At 41.7% G+C, this 23,050-nt stretch overlaps 1 long non-coding RNA gene and 1 pseudogene across 1 annotated transcript; one reads left to right on the top strand and one right to left on the bottom strand.

Annotated features, from left to right (window-relative positions):
- Positions 1–9,450: 9,450 nt before the first annotated feature.
- The window catches only part of LOC120574296, a 35,123-nt pseudogene continuing 21,523 nt past the window's right edge, over positions 9,451–23,050 (bottom strand).
- On the top strand, positions 15,461–16,322 carry LOC120574306. Its single transcript, XR_005641857.1, has 2 exons — positions 15,461–15,928; positions 15,972–16,322. It is a non-coding gene; the product is annotated as an uncharacterized LOC120574306 (long non-coding RNA).

The raw sequence follows: 23,050 nt of genomic DNA, 5'->3' as shown, positions 1-23,050 counted from the left end.
CCAATGTTAGACCCAGGTGAAAAAAGCTTCTGGGGGCGTGTTTGGCTCGAGGTCATGGTGCAAAGGACCCTAGGGTGAAATTACTCCAAACCATTACTTTAAGATGACGTTCCAGCAACGTTTTTCTAACCTTGAGATACCGTTAACCAGCAACGTTAAGCAAACTGGACATTTCAACGTATTTAGGACATTTCAAATCAACGTTCCTACAATGTTCTTAGAACAATTTTTTGTTAGCTGGGTTGGTCCCATTCTTTGCAGAACGTTCATCCATCACAAAAAAGGTGATAAAGACGTTCCAATAACGTTGTTCTAAGAACGTTTTCTATCAACATTGTGGGAACTTTCATCATTCACAAATAACGTGATAAAGACGTTCCGATAATGTTCTAAGAACGTTTTCTATCAACATTGTGGGAACTTTCATCATTCACAAATAACGTGATGAAGACGTTCCGATAACGTTGTTCTAAGAACGTTTTTTTCCCAACGTTACAGGAACGTTATAACGTTACATGAACGTTATAACGTTACATGAACGTTCCGAAAACATTATTTTAATAACGTTTTGTACTAACATTTACACAACTTTTGAGGAACGTTAGTGAAAGTTCTGGGAACGTTCCCTGTTAGCTGGGAAGTCCCTTAAGACTCTCCATCTGATCGAAAATGCTGCAGCGCGTGTTCTCACAAGAACAAAGAAAAGAGATCATATTTCTCCTGTATTAGCTGCTCTGCATTGGCTTCCAGTAAAATCCAGGATTGAATTTAAAATCCTTCTCCTGACCTACAAAGCTCTAAATGGTCAAGCACCATCATATCTAGATGAGCTCCTAATACCTTATTGTCCCACTAGAGCACTGCGCTCCCAGAATGCAGAGTTACTTGTGGTACCTAGAGTCTCTAAAAGTAGAATGGGAGCCAGAGCGTTCAGTTATCAGGCTCCTCTCCTATGGAACCAGCTCCTAATCTGGGTTCGGGGGGCAGAAACTGTCACCGCATTCAAGAATGAACTTAAAACTCTCCTATTTGATAAAGCTTATAGTTAGGGGGTGAGGAGTTGCAGCGTCCGCCTAATCAGGCCCATCTGCTTCTCTTCATAGTCGTCAGATTAATAATATAGCAAAAGTAGAGGGAGGCAGGCCAGCACGGCCCGATCCGGCAGGGGAGAGTTCCAAGCCCGAACAGGCTACCTCTCCTTTGACCTGTCTCTCTTAGTTACGCTGTTATAGTTCTAGACTGCCGGGGGAATTCCTTCCTTTGACACACTGAGCTGGTCACTCCTCTCCCTTTCTATTTCCATTTGTGTGCAAGAAGAATTTGGGGTGGGGGTTGGGGGGGACTGCTGGCTGTTACTGGGAGGTCAAGAGGACAGCAGGGGTTTATAGATTAGTGAGTTACAGAGGAATCAGAAGGAGAGGAGACAGTGGTGACTGTTTGTTTGGAGGGAATGATCAGTCCTGGAGTCTGAGGTGCTCTGATGATGGTTCCTCTGTCAGGCACAATAAGAGAAACAGTCCTCACTTCCTCCTCTGTCTTTAACAGAGTAGCAGTGTATGTGGACTTTCCTGCTGGCACTCTGTCCTTCTACACAGTCTCCTCTGACTCCACCTCCACACCTTCAACACCACATTCACTCAAACTCTTTATCCTGGGTTTGTGGTCTGGTCAGCTGGTTCCTCAGTGTCTCTGTGTCCTCTGCAGGACTGAGAGTCTCTCCTGTGGACAGGAACACTGACTGAAGATCAGCTGCTGAAATCAAAGTTCAGTCTGTTCACCATCACACACTACCAAACATGAATAATTTGTTCCAATAAATCACATGTCAATATAAACATTCAAGCCCATCTATCTCTGTGCTCCTTTTCACTCCGAAACATTTACTTGTTTCGTCTTCCACAACTGTTTAGGTTTCTGCAGATTTCGGATGCCGATTAAAAACAAGCCAACCAATTAAATGACTTTTGTTTAATGCAATCAATACATTCTCTCAGACGTCAATCTGTTCATACTGTCACACAACAATGTGGGTATCGATCCATTAGATCTCACAGCATAGTGTCCTCTTTGACAAAAAAAATAAAGATTATAAAGACAACATCTGGGGAAGTAAAGAAGTATTCACTTCATGAATTACTTTTTACTTGTGCTTCACTTGTGTTACTTAGTTTTTAATATGTATTATCTTGTATGTTTTTATGTAAAGCACATTATGATTCTATCTGTGAAAAGTGTTATTTAAATAAAGCTATGCTGAATTAATCAGAAAGCAGCAACGATTCATAAGAAAAACTTAAATTCATGTTTAAAATTTTTTCGTAATTCATCCATCCTCTTTATATGTTTCTAAAAACACTGAAGTATATGTTGCCATGTTTTGCTGGCTGTACTCTGCATTTTGCTTGATTGAAGATGGGGGCCTAAGTGCTGCATTTTGTACCATGTGTTGTGTATTGGTTTTTGGTGTTATGCCCCTGGAGACAAGGGTGAGCATATCATGCTCTCACCTATACACACCTGCAAGCTAGAATCACTCTGATGTTCCCATTGTGTCACTACACCCTGGGGAAGGCTCAAGCCGACATTGGTGTATTTTTTAATGTATTGCCCTATTTAATAAAGACCTTTTTATCACTTTTTGTAACCAACCTTGAGTGCCTGGACTTGATTTTTTCATGATTTTCTTGGTCTTTATTCTACCTCCTTTGTCATGTTTAACAATGTTTACACATGCCTGAAAGTCCAGCAACATTATACTGTTAGATTTATAATGGAGTTTGGTGGGAGAGAGATGGAACTAAACAGACATGTTTCAGTGTTTATCTTACATCATTCATGTATTAACTAAATAGTTGCTGATTAATGTTCTATGTATTAACTAGTAGCGGTGGGAATCTCTTCACGATACGACTTATGTCACGATACGATGTTATTGCGGTTTTAAACATATTGCAATATTCTGGAATATATTACAATTTATTACCTTTTTTTCCAACTTCAAATTCTTGGTGCAGCTTACCTAAAGTCTAACTTCACTATCAGCAGGAGGCATCTGCATTGAGGTACAGAGAGAGGACTTCCCTCTGGCTGCATGCATTCTTCAAACCACACACAGAGTATTCATTCACTTTTTATCCCTGGAATTAGTTTAATGTATTGATGATAATGTTTTATTTTCTCTTTCAAAGACAGATAAAAGACAAACCAGACACAGAAGCAGACACATGCTTTGAGATTTGATTTTATATCAATACAAGAAGTGATCTTTGATAGAGATAGAGAACATGTGTGTCCAGATGTGTGTGTGTGTGTGTGTGTGTGTGTGTGTGTGTGTGTGTGTGTGTGTGTGTGTGTGTGTGTGTGTGTGTGTGTGTGTGTGTGTGTGTGTGTGTGTCTGTATCACACACATCTGAAGCTGGAGTTCCTGAGGTGGTCATACAGATTTAAAGTCCTTGTTTAAGGACCAAACTGTGGAGGAGCTGAAGCAGAACATGACATCTGTATTTTCAACAGTCTGAGCCAGGGACGTCACTAAGATTGAAAAACAGGGTGGGGCTTAGCCCCCAGGGTATTTGTAACATGCATTTGCAAACACTTTGCACTCACATCTTTCATTACTGTATTAGAGCTACACTTATGTCAACAGCCAGTCGAGAAACCAATATGTTAACAAGTAAAAAGGGACAGACATATCCTCTTCTTCTATTTCTACTCTGTTCCTTCTGTCTTATCCTTTAAGATAAAAAAAACCCTGATGCTAATTCTAATGACTTCGAAATGCAAATTGGTCACATGTAACAACATCCAAAATGTCCAAAAACAGACAAACAGAGGCCAGAAAGCTAATAAGTTGGTAAGTTAAACAAATATGACAAATAGCAGTAAAAGAAAAAAAAAAAAAAATAAGCATCACTGCATACTTTATCATGTAAGATATTAATACGGATCCTGTTTGAAGTGGCTACTGTCTAAATACAATAATCTGATGGCGGAAGGAATAAAATATTTGTATATTACTTATATATATATATTACTTTATATACTGTATGTACTGTATGTAGGGTTGTTTTCATTTTATTTTCACATGTGTATCTGTGGGCATGTGCTCATCTTTAGCCTAGCCTACATTTAGGCAACATCTACATATTTGTTTAATTTATCACAGCCAATGAATGCAGAAAGTTAGCTAGCATATATAATAAATATAATGAAATAATTTAGTTTAGGCTATGCATATTACCTAGACCTGCCAACTACTGCTTATTGTTAGAAGAAAACAAAACAATCCTTAGACCTATAGACCACTACTGACCTCAATCATGCCGGCTCCCTCAGAATCAACTGCTCTGCCAATCTCCTGCTTCTCTTTCTCTCTGCTGAAATATCTTCCAATATCCATCTCACAACTCTTATAGGGACTAGTAGATTTAGGAATAGCTTCTTTCCCGAAGCAATAACAGTCTTAAATTATGAAGCTAAACTTCTTAACATTTTTTAATGATGCGGTTTGCACAGTTACTCAGCGCTTTATCACATTAGAATATTTATTAACCACTTAGTGTGGAGTGGGCAAGTTGTGTTCTTATGCTTTTGTGTTATGGTTAGGATGTGCTGGCATGAAAGACGTGATGGTATGAATGATGGGTGAGATGTATTTGGTGTGTGTGTGTGTGTGTGTGTGTATGTGTGTGTGTGTTTGCGTGCGCAATGAATGTGTCGCAATATCAGTTTTACATATATACTGTATGTTTTATAATGATGCACCTTACTAGAGTGGCTCTACAATCTCATTGTACGTAAATGCAATGACAATAAAGGCATTCATTCATTCTTCTGCTCAGTGAATTGAAGGATACGATACAATAGCATTAACAGGGAACCTGTGACTTTTACATTTCAGTGACAACAAGATTCTATGGGGATTGATATGGTTTTAGAATATGCCTACTATAGAGATAGGCTATATTATTGGCAATGAATAAAGAGTTGTGATTAGCTTGCTAAGTTAACCATTCCATGTATTTCGCTCGTTCACTCTAGCTAGACTTTAGTTTTCCATAGCAAACCAAAATATCCCCTTTCCTTTACCTCAAGACGTAGCTAAAGGTAAATAGGTCATTAAAAACAACTTACAATTTCACTCTGTATCACTACGTGTAATCAATCTTCCTTTCACCATTAACGTGTGTATCGATGTGTGTATGTGTGGGGGGGAGGGTGCGTAGTGAGTTCAGACCAAAGAGTAGCGACGAGACGAGATGAATCCCCCAGTTGCTCGCAACGCTCTGAAAGCTGCCAGTTCACACCAATGCAACAAGAGATCTTGATAGCACAACGACTCTTTGTACTTCTGTCTAACTTCCGACTTCTCGGCTATTTTTTTTTAGCTATATACTGTATATATCATTTAATGAGGATAAATTGAATTGTTATTGTTGTTCTTATAATTATTTAGGGGAGTTTAGGAACATTTTGGGGTAGCTTCAGCCCCCCTAAAATAACCTAACAATGTCCCTGGTCTGAGCAATGTCACGCACTAATGGAGCTCTGAATATCTGTTCTTTTGGAGGACGCTGATGCTAATTAGTCTCTCTCATCACTGATTACATCTCAAATATATTCAGATTATTATTATATATGACAAAGAAAAATCCTCACAGTTTGAGAACCTGGAATCAGAGAATATTTGGGATTTTTTTTAAACAGTAAAATAACTTTATTTGTATAGCACCTTTAAAAACAATAGTTTAAAAAAGTGCTTTGACAGAAGAAACAAAAGCAAATACACATCAACACACACACCACTGTAATAGTAAAACAGAAGATGGGGCAGTTTTAAAGGACAGAAAAAGTTACAATTCAATAAATAAAATGAAATTAGCAGGCAATAGGGTAAAAGGACAATAAAAAAGGAGATAAAAAGACAGCATAACATAAAAGCGAGTCAATAAAAATGTGTCTCTGTCTGATCATTTCCTTTCCTCGACACTACCATCTATGTTCTGGAAGTTGTTCTTCTAAACAAAAGAGCAAATTAACATTCAGAAACTTCACGGGAGAAAGGAGGAGATCACACATCTTTTTTATAAACCTCCATAGAAAATGAAAGACTTAAATTCTGGTTTCTATCTCTGGGGAAACTCTGAAACATTTAGTGTGTTTGGCCAAAGCAAAACTAAAACTACTGTCTCCAACTTAGAGAGTAAAACCTGGTTTTATATTCCACTGACATGACTAATAAATGTGATACCATTACCATATTGGAATAACATAATGTTGCATTATTTTCAGCACATTCTCCCAGGTCCATCCACTATGCAGTTAAAGAAGTGATTTAAACAAGTGAATTACTTTTTACAATAGTTGATTCCTCCAGTAGATGCCGACTGTCTGCCTCCTTCTCCTTCAGGGCGCTTTCTCCTGAGCCAGCGGCATCATGGGAGGTTCCACCTCCTCCCTCGTTGACGAGGTAGAAGATGATGATGCCCCCCAAGTGAGAACAAGTGAGTAAGAAGTGAAAGACTATTTTATTTTATTATTGCATATGATGTGGGGGGTGCACTGGAATATCTGTTGTCAGTCTGTGTTGAATGTTCTTCTAAGAAAAATACAAACTCATGAAAACATTCTAAGACAAGAGAATAAATGTTTGTTTCTTACCTTTTCAAAGGTTCCCGTTGAGTCTGGGTCTTCTTCCACCTTTGCTGCCTGATACCCAGAGAAAGAAATCCTTTGCTCGTGTGAGTAACGTTACATCCCGCTACCAAACACACAGGCATCGTAGCTAGGCCTGGCAAACTTTAAGGATTCGGGTTATTCTGAGTCTAATGGTTGTGCGAGTCACTTGAATCACTAAATCGCTAATGGAAACTCAGTCCTGCTGCGCACAACCACTCGCCACCTCATGCTGCTGCTCACAAGTTTTGAGCCAGACTGTTTATTTATTGTCTTAACTTAGTGTAGCCTAAGCAATATATAGTCTTTCAATGTAGACATAGAAACAGGAACGGAGAAATGCCCGTAGTGAATACATTATTATTATTTGTTTAAATCGACTGTGTGCTCGACCTAATTGTATTTTAACATGCTACATTTATACACCAGACCTACAGTAGGCCTAGCTAGGCTTCGTGCAGAACATTGTATGTTATTTCAGAATTGAAAGAATGGCTTTTGTTGTGGATTTGCTTTACCCTGACTCGAGGAGAGACTTCCCTCGCTCATCTGAATCAGATCCCCTCATGACAACGTAGCCGGCTGAAGCGCGGGATTGACTGACTCGCATGAGCATCGACAACTCACGAGTCATCCAGGGCTCGTGAGTTCTCGAGTGAATCTGAGTCTGCGGGTCGGATAACATGTCTCGGACTGTCTCTCTGCTCACTCAGTCGCTTGAGTTGACTTGTGGAGTTGTTGTTGCCGACGAAATTGTTAAAAAGCTTTTTGCAGCTAAGATGGCTAATACTAGTAGTAGCTAATGTTACAAAAGGTTTATTTGTTGCGCTGTTATCATTTTAGATTGAATTGAAGTAGGACTCAACTGATCCGAGTTAATGATACCAGAGACTCAATTTAAAGAATCGGGTTAAAGATCCGAGTGAATCACTACTCAAATAGGTTTAATACTGACATACGTGATGATTTAATAAACTTTCAGAAAAATCTGTTGACCATTATGTAATGTACACCTGGTAGTTGCTGCAGTTGTTTTTTGGTAATCCATCAATGTAAATTCCTGAAAAGACAAAGTACTTCAGATGCAAAATTATCAAATCCAATATTTCCATAAAACAGCTCATTAATTTAAAACATTGACACCACAGTGTAAACAGTACATCAAATTAATATTGTCTGACGGTGCATTTCACATTTATATTGCCCACCACTAGTAATAGTTATTCAGTCTGACATCACAGGACTGTTTGTAGCAAGACACAGTTGGGAGAAAGATTGAAGGTTCACCTTTTCACACACAGTACTATACCAGACTTGATGGATAAATCACACCTAATCCAGATTACAGGTCTTTGTGGGTTCACTGCAAACTTCACATATGTCATCATATCACACAAATATCAGCAAACTATAGATCCTATAGTCTCTCAGTTGAATAGTCAAGACCGCAGAGGTAACTTCCTGCCAGAACACCATGCTAAAGGACGTCTGATATATTAACATACAGCAAAATGTTTGATGAACTGTTACTTTTACAGTACAGATGCATAATGATCAGAATACAGTAAAATGAGTGTGAGCCAGCATGCCAGCATTTAGATTAAAAGGAAAAGATCTGATATTAATCCAGATGTTTGTAATGTAGATGAACAAAATAACTCTCCCAGAAAATATCTGATCACCGACTCATACACACCAGAAGACAACTAAAACTGGGATTCCAACAGTGCTCTCAGAGGAAGCAACATTTATTTTAGACATTAATAAAGACATTATGATTACATAGCCAGAGGACTTTTTTCTTCATTGTTTGTAAGACAATTTCATAGCATATTTCCAAAATCATTCAATGTATGCATACATAATGTTTTTTTGTTTACACTTTACTTGAAGTTTTCTACATAAGAGTGACATGCCATTCTCATGAACGTGACATAAAACATTATAAACAAGTCATAAAAAACGCTTTTTTAGTAACTGTCATTCGGTTTTGTCATGACAAGTTATGGTTAGGGTTAGGGTTCATGTGTCATGACTGTGTCATGTGAGTGTCATGTGTTCATGACAGTGTCATGTCACTCTAATGTAGAAAACTTCAAGTAAAGTGTTACCGTTTTTTTTATTTTGTTTTAATCATACTGATCTGTTCTGGGATATTATTACATTTTCTGTGAACCCGATAGCTGCCATCACCACTCACGAAACTGGTTATAAATGTTAATCAAACATATTGTTTAAACAAATTAAATGACGATGATACTGAAACCCAGTCAATCAATTCTAGCTATTTGCTGTCATTAAACCAGCAACCAGTTTGTATGCCCTCATGTCAGAGCAGTAACAGATGCTTTGCAAAAAAAAAAAGCTTTTTCCATACAATTAAATGTTTCCAATGCCTGTTGATCATCACTGCAAGAGATAAAATGTAAAAAGAAATCAAACTGAGAGGCAAAATGTTGTGAAGGATTTTGAGTTTAAAAGATTCGGCTACATCCATCCTGGAATGTTTTTTTTTCTTTCTACTGAATCTATCAAATGTAAAGTTAGCAACAATAAGACAAAAAGTCCCCTGAAATAACAAAACAAAATGACAGCGATGAAATTAAATGTTGTAAAACAAATTTTAAAAAGAGTAAAAACTTGCTATTTTCCTTCCTTTTTTTCTTTTGGTGACCCTCTTCCCTTCAGCCATGTTTTTAAGCTGGGTCCTGTTCAAGGGGGGGCGTTGTGGCGTTTTTGTGGTTGTAGTTGCAGCCTAGAGCCAGGTGGGTTAATGAGCGCGCTGTTATAGATGCTTCTTTTTGTTGATCCCATTGTGCAAATGCTTTCTACAACAGAGAGACGTTCAGACAACAGAGAGTCAGTGTAATGAGAGAAAATGACAGGATGGGAAAGGAAAGAATAAGCTTGTCAGAAGAGGTGATCAGCAGATGTGAGGCATTAGCAGGCAGAGAGGATATCAGCAGTGGACAGGTAGATAAGGAGTGTCACATCTCCATACGGTCTCAGGCTCTTTGATCCTATCTACCTGTGAGGGCCGCTAGTTACACAAGCTCAGTGGGAGACCTGCTCTCTCTGCATCTACACCTCAACTTCAGGAGCAAATGTCTGCTTGAGTTATCAAATCTTTGGATTGTACCACAACACAACAGTTTAGAGACAGGGTCAGTTTTTTTCTGTGAGTATTCCAAACTGGCCAAAGGCTACCATGATAATCAGCAGCAGATGATAGAGGTGCACATGACATGACACTAAGGCAACTCCTTAGATAAAGAGATGAATCCATAAGTTCAGATAAAAAGCCACAAACTTTGTTTTTAGTCAAGTTAGCGTTTTCTTGTTTTAAGCTCAATATTGCAAAGTGCTGAGTACTTTTTGTCACATTAGAAGAGACCCCCATTATGTAACACATACATTAAACTATGTGTAAATTTCATAAAAATCCATATCATTCTAGACAATCTACTTAAACCTTTTATAGAGGCATAGTAATTATTACATTAACTGCTAAGTTGGGTATAAAAAGGACACTGACTTGTTTGGCTACAAAACTGCCAAAACTGCCTTTGAAAAGTGCTGTGTGTGTGTAACATTTTACAACATAAATGTATGGTCTGTAAGCAGTGGTAATACAGATGGAATGATTAAGGGGTATCAAACTCATGGCAGTGGCATTGACAGCCAATTCCTAATGAATGCCATAATTCCCAATAAAAGCTGCTTTTTATGTAGAATCATGGCTTTTATATAACGCAGAATTTGGTTGACAACAGAAAGAAGACTGTGTCATGTCGTGATATTATGTAGAAACCATCTCTCTTTGTAAGTAAATTGGTTTGAGGCCTGTGTTTATTATTTTTTGGAGCCTACGCTGGCGTGTTGAATTATCTTGTTAGACCATGGTTATACCAGCCACACCAGCAGCTAATATTTATTTCTGTTAACATCAGCTGTGTTTTGTTCAGTCAGTGCTAATAAGCAAATTTTAGCATTTTAACACACTAAACTAAGATGGTGAACAAGGTAAATAGTATTCCTGCTGAACATCAGCATGTTAGTATTGTCATTGTGAGCATGGTAGCAAGCTGGCGTTAACATTTAGCTCAAAGCACCGCTGTGCCTGTGTATAGTCTCATAGACCTGCTAGCATGGCTAAAGTATCTTGTTTATTAAGAATATTACAATACACCTGGTTAAGTGTTCATATAAAATAAAATTTGAAATGTATTCATGAAATATTTACAGTACAGGCCAAAAGTTTGGACACACCTTCTCATTCAATGCGTTATTTTATTTATTTTCATGACTATTTACATTGTAGATTCTTACTGAATGCATCAAAACTATGAATGAACACATATGGAATTATGTACTTAACAACAAGTGTGAAATAACTGAAAACATGTCTTATATTTTAGATTCTTCAAAGTAGCCACCCTTTGCTTTTTTATTAATAAGGGAAAAAATTCAACTAATTAACCCTGACAAGGCACACCTGTAAAGTGAAAACCATTTCAGGTGACTACCTCAGGAAGCTCACTGAGAGAACACCAAGGGTTTGCAGCGCTATCAAAAGGTGTGCCTTGTCAGGGTTAATTAGTTGAATTTTTTCCCTTATTAATAAAAAAGCAAAGGGTGGCTACTTTGAAGAATCTAAAATATAAGACATGTTTTCAGTTATTTCACAATTTTTTGTTAAGTACATAATTCCATATGTGTTCATTCATAGTTTTGATGCCTTCAGTGAGAATCTACAATGTAAATAGTCATGAAAATAAAGGAAATGCATTGAATCAGAAGGTGTGTCCAAACTTTTGGCCTGTACTGTATTTTGACAAACTTCTCTGTCTTGTGGCATTAGGTCAGCCATTGGTATAAGACAGGGTTTCTACAGGTTTCAACAAGTCACTTTTGAGACTTTTTAAGACCTTTATGAATGAGATGTAAGACCTATATCACGACATTAAAGTACAATGAAATGCAGAGTAACAAAAGTACTTGCAAAGTAAACAACAAATTGAATAAAAGCAACACAGAGTAACAATAATCTGTATACAGCAAATTATATGTGGACTATCGAAAGAAAGAACTACAACACCATGGAATAAAAACAACATACCAATTAGAGGAGTTACATGGATGTAGGGAAATTAAGGCATCTTCAAAATGATTTAAGACCTAGAACACAATACTTGAAGAATAGAATTTACAACTTTTTTAAGGCCTAAAATTTAGATTTAGAAATTTTAGACCTTTTAAGACCCCACCGAAACCCTGATTAGAACCACCTACACTGGTGTCTAACTACACTACTGCTTAATGTTCATATCTCCATAGTGACCTGTCTTACAACTAATGACTTATTGATGTGGACATTCCTCAGATGAAAATGAAAACCTGCGCTGAGGTCTCAAATGACACGCTTGTCTGTTGGTGTAAGCTCACCCCTGGGCAGAGTTATGATGTCCAGCATCATCATCATCATCGTCATCATCGTGGTTTTCTGCCTGAGGTTCCCTGAGCAGGCCAGCTGCCGTGTTGTTGCCTTCCTAGTCCTCGTACTCCCTGATGTCGTTCACCTCCTTCACTTTTAGCACCTTCACTACAAAAACAACAATGAACTACACACAGAACAAGGGAAAAACAGGATACACAAAAGAGGTCAGATTGTGTCATTGTTGTGGCAGTTTAAGACAAAACTAAAAACATTGCCCATAAATGCTTTTTGGGTTTGAATTAAGAAACCTGTGTGTCCTCCTCACCAAGAACCAGTAGATGTTAATGAGCAGCAGTGCCAGGAGAAGAGTGCTGAAGAAGAAGTAGAAGGGGAAGTTGGGGACCGACTGGAGGCTGGACACACATGTGGCGTACAGCACTTTGAGAGGGAACCAGTAGAGACGGAACCAGAACCTGAGAGAACACAATAGAAATGAATGACTATTCATCTGCAGATCAACTCTCTCTGTGTATCAGGCATGTGCAGAAGGGGGGGGTGCTTGAGCACCTGCCCCTTTGCCCCTTGATGCCCAAAGTGCCCTTTTGTCAAGGCAAAAAATAAAAATGTAATTAAAGGCCCTTTTGTGAAGGCCTGCCCAAATCAACTATTAGTAAATTAATGAATAATAATTTATTCGTAAATAAAATGAACCACATGATGACCTTTCACCTGACGACCTCATCCAGACCGGGACAATTTGCCGCACGCACGTTTTTCAATATCATGCACGCGCACTACTACCAGAAGGAGAGGATCTTCAATACCGCGGCTGCTGGTAAGTGCTGTTCTCAGCGAAGCAGTGTGTTTGTAACGTTTACTGATGATTATTATTATTATTTTACAAGAACGACGTGAAGAGAGCATGGAGCTGTTGTTTATATTGCTGTGTGTGTGCGTGTGTGTGTGTGTAGCCTAGAAGTAATGTTTAGTTTGCTGTTTTTTGAGGGAGAAAAGTTTCATGGGCGTAGAGGGGTCTTGTCTTTTTATTTTATTTGACTAAAAACTATTTATACTTTGAACTATTATTATTATTCCAGTATTTATTTAAAAAACGTAAAAATAATTATCACAACACTGGTAAAGGCTTATACTGATTTTCTCATTCTCATCCTCCAAATTAGCCTATACTTAGCCTATCAATCCTTTATTATCCTTACCATTCAAAAAATGTATAAATTCAGAACAGGATTAAAATAGAATTATATTTTATATGACAAAAATATATTTTTTCTACAACAGCAACAGTAGTGTTTACAACAGCAACATCTCCATAGCCTGTAAACTCAATAATATATGTCTGGAAATAATAAATGTAAAAATATCAATGTCAATATAAAATGAACAATATAACTGACTTGACACCAAAGTACAGAGTGAAGGAGATATGGCCCTAATAGATTTCAGGTATGAAGGTATGAAATGTCCCTTTGTTTGTGTGTGTTCTGCAGTGCAAAGATGCCTCGCAAAGAGAGGAGAATAAAACAAAAAAAGGAGCTGCTTGAGGCAACAAAAGGCAGTGGATCCCTATCCAGCTGGTTTATGAACAGCACAACAGGTAAGAATACCACATGTAGCCTACCATTTGTTTACACTGCATAGGTATTTTAGACATCAACTACAACAGTAATAATAATTACGATATTGCAGTGTATCAGTTATTTAATGTTTTGTATCAATACTGAAGGTATTATTGATTAGGTGCAAGAGTAGTAGTGATTGTTAATGATTAATGTTGAAATTGTGCCTTGTTCTTAGATGGAGAGAGAGTGGAAAGTAATAGATCAGATGAAGAGATGGAGATAGAGGCTGGAGAGAAAGAGGGAAATGTAGAGGCACAAGAGACAGAAACAGAGCAGGGAACAACAAGCCAGGAGACAGAGACTGGAGAGAAAGAGGGAAACGTAGAGACAGAAACAGTGCAGGGAACAGCAAACCAGGAGAAGGAGACAGAAGCCAGAGAGGGGCTATTCTCTAACCTACTTGGACTACTACACCCAACTGACCCTGCCCACGTCCTACAATTCAACATAAAGTACAATGAGGCCTTTATCCGAATGTGTGATAATATTGGACCCTGCCAACTAGCACTTTAATTTCCAAAGAATGTAGAGGGACGGTCATTTCAGAAGAAGTGGTATGAGAATAACGCATGGCTAGAATATTCTCCTAGCACTGATGCCATGTTTTGTTTCAGCTGCCGTCTTTTTTTAAATGATGAAAGATACAAGAGTCACACTAACTGGAAAACTGTAGGGTTAAATCGCTGGAGGAAGGCTTTGGAAAAAATTAAAGAGCACAGTGCCTCAGAGGCTCACATGTGTGGTATGGTGAGGTGGAACTCCTTCAAGAAAAAACTACTGGAGGCAGCTTTTGAAGTGGGTGACCTTGAGTCACAAGCTGCAAAAGACAAAGAGAGGGAGAGGAACAGAGAAGTGTTGTCTCGTTTAATTGCCGTTACTCTTTTCCTGGCAAGACAGGGCATGTCTTTTAGGGGAGATGACGAGACTTCATCAAGCCAAAATCAAGGGAATTTCTTGGAGTTAGTTCAGCAAGTATGACGTAAAAGAGAAGCAGGGAACCTAAAAAAGACCTCTTGTCTCGCTCCTCTCGAACAGAATCCAGAATGACATAAACAAAGCTTTGGCTATATCTGTAAAACGTGTCATCAGAGAAGAAATTCAAGAGAGCAAAATCTTTTCGATAGTTCTGGATGAAACGACAGATGTGTCCCACACTGAACAGGTTTCCTTCGTTGTGAGATATGTACTGTGGGATATAGATACACACGCTTTGCTGACCAAATGACTTATGTTCCTATAATATACTGCCTAATTATTACAGCAAGCTGCCTAGACTTAACGAGCTAAAAGTATGCTGCACGAGAACAGAGCCAAGGCTGCACACAGGTGGCCTGCATCGTGCAAGGGAGGACATGTTCCTCTGTGGGATGGAGTAAGCAAGGACGGAGGACACCAAGACCTGGCACAGCCACAATCCATCAAAAGCAACAGCCCACTTTGTAGAGACAGATGTTCGTGTGTGATATGTAACTGCCCTTGTTAAACTTCAATAAAAGACAGGCAAAAGAGGAGAGAGTCAGAGCTCACTGGTGAGAGACAGACTGCGGAGTTCCGCTTACGGAGGATCGCTCTCCTCCTTATAGGCGCCTTATTGTGTGAACTTTAACTTGTGTTTGTGAAGTTATTACTATCTATTGCGTGAAGAAGTCCTCACCTGGGAGTGCACCTTGGAAGCACCGACAATTGGGGGGCTCGCCGGGATGAGAGGAAAAGAGGATTCTTCAAATTGATTGACAAAGGTTCGGTCCAAGGGTGAAAAGTCGCGTTGAACATCTGGCGCCATAAATAAGGTAAGCAGACCATTATTCTGCATTGACTATTCTAAATCAAGGGTGTTCAACGCCTTATTAACCCACAGACCGCTAAAATTAATTAATTAAATACATAGTGACAACTTCCATTTCTATAAAGGTACAGGAAATATGGTATGGTTTATGGAACAAATATGAGGAAATATTTGTGAAAGTCTGAGTTTGGCAACTCCACCCGTGTCCTGACGAGGAGCGGTTTTGGCTGGGTTGAAACACCCGAGAATTGAGACATCTTAAAAACAAAAAGGTTAAGTTAAGGTTAATAAGGGTAAGTCCTCCATAGTAGAGGTAAGTCCCAGGTAATTGTAGGGGTAAGTCCTCCATAGTAGAGGTAAGTCCCCCGGGGTAAGTCCTCCATAGTAGAGGTAAGTCCCAGGTAATTGTAGGGGTAAGTCCTCCATAGTAGAGGTAAGTCCCCTGGGGTAAGTCCTCCACAGTAGAGGTAAGTCCCCAAAGGAGTTGAAGTCTCCTAGGTATGACTGGTGAACGATTGTATTATTGAACCATTTCACACTATTTAGGTGATATGACAAAATAATTCAATGTTCACATGACTTGTTGGTTTTGGTGTCAGACAATTGAGCTAGTTCGATTGTCCAAAGGCTGAGAACCAGGGTATAGCGAGCCATAGATCTCAGCTGGCCAAAATCATAGGGAAACTTGATTTTGGTGTCAAATAGGAATATTACTTTCCTGTTTAAGGGTTGAGAACCAGGGACATAGTGTCCCATAAATCTCAACTGGCCACAATCAAGGATTAAAAAAAAAAAAAAAAAAAATGATGAAAAATTGACTCATCCAAATTAAGGGTAATGCATGAATGATCAATGTGTATGAATGCTAAATAGAAGCAATTGAAGCAGCAGCACTGCCTGAAACCTGACGGTGTTAACATAAAGCAGTGGCCTGTTGAAGTAAATTGTGGATATTTAGATCAAGGGATTTTCTGTGTGGCAATTTAGGAAATATTAAGTGTGTGGCAGTTTTGGATAAATATTTCTGGCAAAATTAATAAACATACCTTGGCAAATTCATAAACACTAGTGTCACTAATTAAATAAAATGGACGGGGAATTCGACAGAGAGATAGACGATGGGGGTTGGGGAATTAAAGGACCATATAAGCCAGTTGGGGAGCAGTTAGAAGTAATGGAAAAAGCAGTGAAAGCGGCCTATGGGACAGGGAAGGAGGCAGAGGATATGATAATACAAATGAGGAAAGATGTTAATCAGATACTGACCGATCAGGGGGAAATTGCTAAATGCACAGATCCACTGCTAGCAACATTTTGGAGACAGGAAAAGAGAGCAGGTCAGGATCAGGAAGAAGCACAGAAAGATGTGAAAACAGGCAGTTGGCTAAAAAAGGGAGAAGCCAAGGATAGGAGAGATAAAGCAAGTCAAGATAGGAAAAAGTGGGCACTATGGGCGCTATTTTGGCAGGGAGTGAGGCATCTAATGGTTGATAATACAGGTCATACACAACCACATAAACCTCCATCGTACTCACCACCTCAGCCCACTACAGGGTTGTACCCAGTGTTTGATGTTAAGGAAGGAGCAGTGGAAGTTACAGGGCTTGGCAGATGTGTCCCCTCAGCCCCGTTTGCAGGCCAGGACCAAACCCACAGGGGAAAGATTAGGCAACCAACTGATGAGTGGCAACTACAGAGACTCAGAGATGAATTTGAAAACCGCGGCCAAGGCAGCAGTGGGAAGGACAGCAGGAAAGGCAGTCTTACCGACGGTGCCGGGGCAGGACAGGACAGGGACAGGGATGGGGACGAACGGAAGCAGGGGTTGACTGCAGAAGACATTTTTAGGCTAGACCGTATCCTAACGGATGCGCTAGAAGGAGAACTTTCAGGGAGCCAAGCCCAAGGTGAAGGGACAGTCAGATCCAAGCCCGACTCAGGGCCCGGGAAATCACCATGTCCCTCACCGGGCATTGGTCAGATGAGCCTCCCTTACCACCTGCGTTCACGCAAGGTTGACCTAGAACATCAGGGAAAGGGTAGAAAGAAGAAAGGAAGGAAACAGGAGGAGGAAGTAGAGGAGGAAAATGAAGATGAAAGAAGAACCCGGGAGCGCGTAGTACTTATTAACCTCTTTTTAGAGTGGGAATACAGGACAAGTACAGACCATTTACCATGGGCGATCTACAGGGGCTGGTAGACAAACTTCCACCCATAACTGAGGGCGGGGCAACTGGCTAGGTAAATTGGAAGGGCTAACAGCAGGCCACAAATTAGCTTTGGGGGACTTTAGGGCTATAACTCACCGCTGTATGTTGGCCACAGACGTGAGAGAGCTTGAGCTAGAGGCCGGTACCAGTGTACAACCAGACTCTACTCCATTCTACCTTGTCTCTACCGCCATAGGTAGACACCTGAGGGACAGATACCCTATTTCCAATGCTGCAGCCATCCCCAAGTTCAAGTGGGATGCCAAACAAAGTCCTAGAGACTTCCTAGACTGCTGTAAGGAAAAATGGATAAATCAGACAGGCTGTCACCCTGGCAAACCAGGAGTACAGCAAGAGTGGTACAGAACTGCGGTGTGCTTAAGGGAGTTCCAGAACCAGTTAAACAGGCTATTGAGGAAAATCCAGACATGATTGGTGCAGACTCCACTAAGTGGGAGCACCATATAATTTTTCACATGACACGCGCTCAAGACAACCAAGACACAGAGGAATCTGGCTTTAAAGAGCTTCAGGCTAAACTGCTCAAAATGCAATTAGCTGAGGCTAGGCAAAAGATTAATGAGGGAAAGAAAGACAAGGACAAAAAAGGCAGACATGTCATGGCTTTAACTGCAGGGCCCCCCACTCCTGACCTTTTCCCCATTCCTGACTGGATCCCAGCCCCCCCCACACACACAACCACAATCCTATGCCCCAACCCCCACCCTATAGGCGGGGTCCTCCCCAATGGCAACAAAATAGTGGGAGGGTATATGGGGAGGAGGAGGGAGACCAGGAGGGGGGGGAGGGCCCGCCCGAGGGGGAATTCCAGGAGCCTGCTTTGTCTGCGGTCAAATGGGACATTGGTCTAAGGAGTGTCCACAGCGAGGGGGTCACCAAGGGGGAAGGGGTTACCAGCAAAGGGGTCCATACCAGCCACTGCAGGGACCACCGACAGGGCCACCCCAAGCACAATTCCAGATGGCTGAATGGAACTGGGCTGGCTGGGAGCCAGGTCAACAACAGCCACAATGACACTCCCCAGCAGAGCAACAGGACCCAGGGACCACGGCAGATCCCATGGTGTCCATGAGAGTAGAAGGAACTGTTCAGCCCTTCTTAGTTGACACAGGAGCTACTTGCTCAACAATCAGACATTGTCCATCACAACACATTTCACCAAGTCACATTACGGTGATGGGTTTCTCTGGGGAAAAGCAAAAACTGCCAATAACAAAACCACTGCATACAGCTATAGGGAACCAATGCGTCCTCCATCCATATGTTGTTTCTCCCACGGTTCCTATGAACCTCCTTGGCAGAGATCTCCTCATAAAACTGGGCGTGTCTATCCTGTGTTGTGCTGATGGAATATTACTGACTTTCCCTGACGGCCGTCAAATGACCTGTTCTGAAGGAAACCAGGGCCACGGACAATACATCCTTTCCCCCACCTCTGACTCCTATGCTGACATTTACTGGGCTATGTTGTCTCCAGAAGGCCCGGGCTCCGGGGGTATCCTGAAACAGTTCTTCCTCTGGAAGCCCTGGATCTCGCAAGTTGCACCCTTTGTCCCTCCCCCAGATCCCCCACATGTCACCCTAAATTATGATGTCCACTCTGATCTCTGTTATCAAGACGCTTTTGACACGATAGCGGACACCAGATGGGACATCCACTCTCAAAACATCTTTGTGGGACCTGAAGGCGTAGCCGCCTCGGTCCAGCTAACCCCTGATCAGTTGCCATGGTTTGTTATGACTGAGGAATCTGCCCCACATGTTTCACTTGCCCTGCACCCAGGGTATGAGGCCAAATCATTAGGTCCCATGGTCAAGACAGCCCTGACTGCCACCGACTGGACACTCACTCCTCTCCCCAAGGTTCAATACTCTCCCTCCACCAAAACCTTCCGCATTCTCTGTGAGGGTCGAGACACAGCTTTTCTCCAACATGACTTAATTGCTAGGCACCATGGTAGGGAAAGGACTGACCATCAAGATGCTAAAGCCATGTTAGATGGTCTTCCCACCACTCTCTGGTCACAAACACCGACTGATGTAGGTTTAGTGCATTGTGCCCCGCTGACCTTTCACCTTAGGCCATCTCCGCCTGTATGGATACCACAATACTCATGCTCTAGGGAAAAGCAGCTAGGCATTTCAGATACAGTCACAGGATTGATTGAGGCAGGGTGTTAGAACCCTCTCGTCCCCCAGTGGAACACACCTATCCTCCCAGTTTTGAAAGCAGAAACAGGTAAATATAGGATGGTTCATGACCTGCGCGCCATAAATGATCTCATTGTAGACACCACACTCACTGTACCTAACCCACATGTTGCTCTCGCTGACATAGGACCACAACACCACTGGTACACAGTTTTAGACCTCTCAAATGCATTTTTCTGCCTCCCTCTGGCCGAACATCTGCGAGATATTTTCTCATTCACATACATGGGTCGCCCCATGCGATACACACGCCTACCACAAGGGTTTAACCTCTCCCCAGGCCTGTTTAACAAAGTTCTGAAAAACTCACTGGCAGATTGTATCCTACCACCTGACACCGTTCTGGTACAATATGTAGATGATCTTCTGATAGCTGCACCCACCGCAATTGCCTGTCTGCAGGCTACCAAAGATGTTTTGACCACCCTGGCTAGGGAGGGTTACAAAGTAAGCAGGAAGAAAATACAAGTCTGTAGAAGAGAAGTTACCTTTCTGGGCAGAATCCTTTCAGGCAGTGGTGTAGGTGTTTCCCCTGCACACAGATCAGTTATTTTGGCCCACCCGATACCATGTACTGTGAAAGACATGTTGTCATTTTTGGGCTTGACAGGCTACAGCAAATCCTATGTTCCAGGCTATGTCGACCTTACAGATCCCCTCCGGGCTATGGTACGCCAACAGGGCATGCGCAATTTGTCCTCAGCCTTAGACTGGACATTTGAAGGCAATGAGGCATTCATTAAACTTAAACAATCCCTTGCTGCAGCAGCAAATCTGGCCTGCCCAAACTACTCCCTGCCCTTCCACTTGGATGTTTCTGAAACAAAACAAGCAACTAATGGGGTTTTGTTTCAGAAAAAAGGGGGTGACAGAGTAGTGTTGAACTACATGAGCATCCCATTTGAACAAATTGAAAAACGCCAGCCCGCCTGCACACAACATGCTGCAGGGGTGGCAAAATGCATTCAGAAATCATCACACATAGTTGCGGCACACCCCTGATAGTTTTGACCTCCCACAGCATAGTGTCCTTTGTTAACTCAGCCATGTTTTCACTCACACCAACCAGACAAAGGCGAATCAGTAAAGTTTTGCAGGCCCCAAACCTGACCTTTACACATGAAGGCATTAACATGGCAGACCAGATGGGGGAGGGGGAACCACATGAGTGTGAGGACAGGACAAGAAAAGTGGAAAAAGTCAGACCAGACTTAGCTGCACAACCACTAGGGGAAGGAAGAGTGCTATTCACAGATGGGTGTTGTTTTAGACATGAGACTGAGGGACTGAAAGCAGCATATGCAGTGGTTGAAGACACAGGAGGGGAAGTGGTAACATTAGAAGCAGAAAGGATGCAAGGTGCGCAGTCAGCACAGAAAGCAGAAGTGGAAGCACTCATCAGAGCCTTAGAGCTAGGAAAAAATCAAGCAGTAACTGTATACTCTGACTCAGCCTATGCAACAGGAGCAGCTCACCTCAAATTACCACAGTGGCAGAGGGCAGGGTTTTTGACAGCAGGAGGAAAACCTATTAAACATGAGGAAGAAATGAAAAGATTAGCAAAAGCTATTCTCCTACCAGCCAAGGTAGCTATAGTCAAATGTAAGGGCCACAGCAATACTCAAGTTAGAGTGAGTAAGGGAAATGAAGCAGCAGACAGCGCCGCAGCAGGAGATTTGGCACACCATCTAATGATGACTGCAGACCTAGAAACCAGGGCCGAGCTTAGCAAAGAAACAATCATTGAGTTACAAGCACGAGCTTCCCCCCAAGAAAAAAACAGTTTGGAAAAGCAGGGGAGCTATGCAAAGTGAGGGGTTGTGGCGGGGCCCGGATGGTAGACCTATTCTGCCACCAGGGGTACGGAGACGGCCCTAGAAGAAGCTCATGGGGTGGGACATGTAGGGGTCAGTCAGATGTTGAGAAACCTACAACATTGGTGGCATCCATTCATGAAACCAATGGTAGAGCAGGTAACCAAGACCTGTCCCCAATGCCAAGCATTCAACCCTAAGCCTACAGTGAAACCAGGACGGGGACAGTACCCCTTGAGACAGTGGCAGGGAAAGAGATTGTGATTGACTACACTGACATGACGGACAGGGTACAGGGTTGCAGGTATTTGCTGGTGTGTGTGGATTCCTACACTGGATGGCCAGAGGCCATGCCCGCAAAAAAATGAAGACGCTCAGACCGTAATTAAATTTCTAATCAACCAATACATTCCCCAGCATGGGTTCCCCGAAAGGATAAAGTCAGATAATGGTTCCCATTTCAAAAAAAGATTTGCAAAAGGTGGAACTCATGTTGGGGCTAAAGCATAAATTTGGCTCCGTATACCACCCTGAATCTCAAGGCAAGGTAGAAAGGATGAACCTGACCTTAAAAACAAAATGTCTAAAATATGCAACCAAACAGGGATGAATTGGCTGCAAGCCCTCCCCCTGGCTCTCATGTCGATAAGAATGTCAGTAAACAGTAGGACAGGCCTCTCACCATATGAGCTACAAACAGGGAGGTGTTTCCCGGGGCCCTGGTCTCAGCTTCCACTTACTGAGCCTTCACCTGTAACCATTTCTCACAAAGCCTTTTTCCGCCAGCTACAGGGCACAGTCTCTTTGTTTTCTAAACAGGTGACCGCAGCACACCCAGACGCAGAAAACAAAAATCCTCCAGACGCTGAGTGGGTGCTCCTGAAAGCAATCAAGAGGAAGTGGTCTGAACCTGCGCTGGCGGGGCCCCTTCAGAGTGCGGCGAGAACATCCCACGCAGTACAGCTCGAGGGAAAAGGTAAACAGTGGTACCACTGGAGCCAGTGTGCTGCTGCCCAGGAGCCAGGCCGCTCCACCAAGGAAGTAGCCAGAGATCTGGCTGCCAGCGCGGAGGGCTCTCCGCCAGACACTAGGGAAAAAGAGGCAGAATAATCCTCTCCAGTGTCCAACGAGGTCCAGGGTAGTCCACCCCTGTGACCTGAAGAAGAGAATCACCAGGAAGAGAGGTGAAACAACTTTTTTTTCTCTACCTAAAAGTAGCGTGCCAAGCTACCACCTTACCAGTAACAGGTCCTATT

The sequence above is a fragment of the Perca fluviatilis genome, chromosome 15 (genome assembly GCF_010015445.1).
Source record: "Perca fluviatilis chromosome 15, GENO_Pfluv_1.0, whole genome shotgun sequence".
In the NCBI taxonomy this organism is placed as follows: domain Eukaryota; kingdom Metazoa; phylum Chordata; class Actinopteri; order Perciformes; family Percidae; genus Perca; species Perca fluviatilis.
This window is presented reverse-complemented; position numbering and strand designations above follow the sequence as displayed.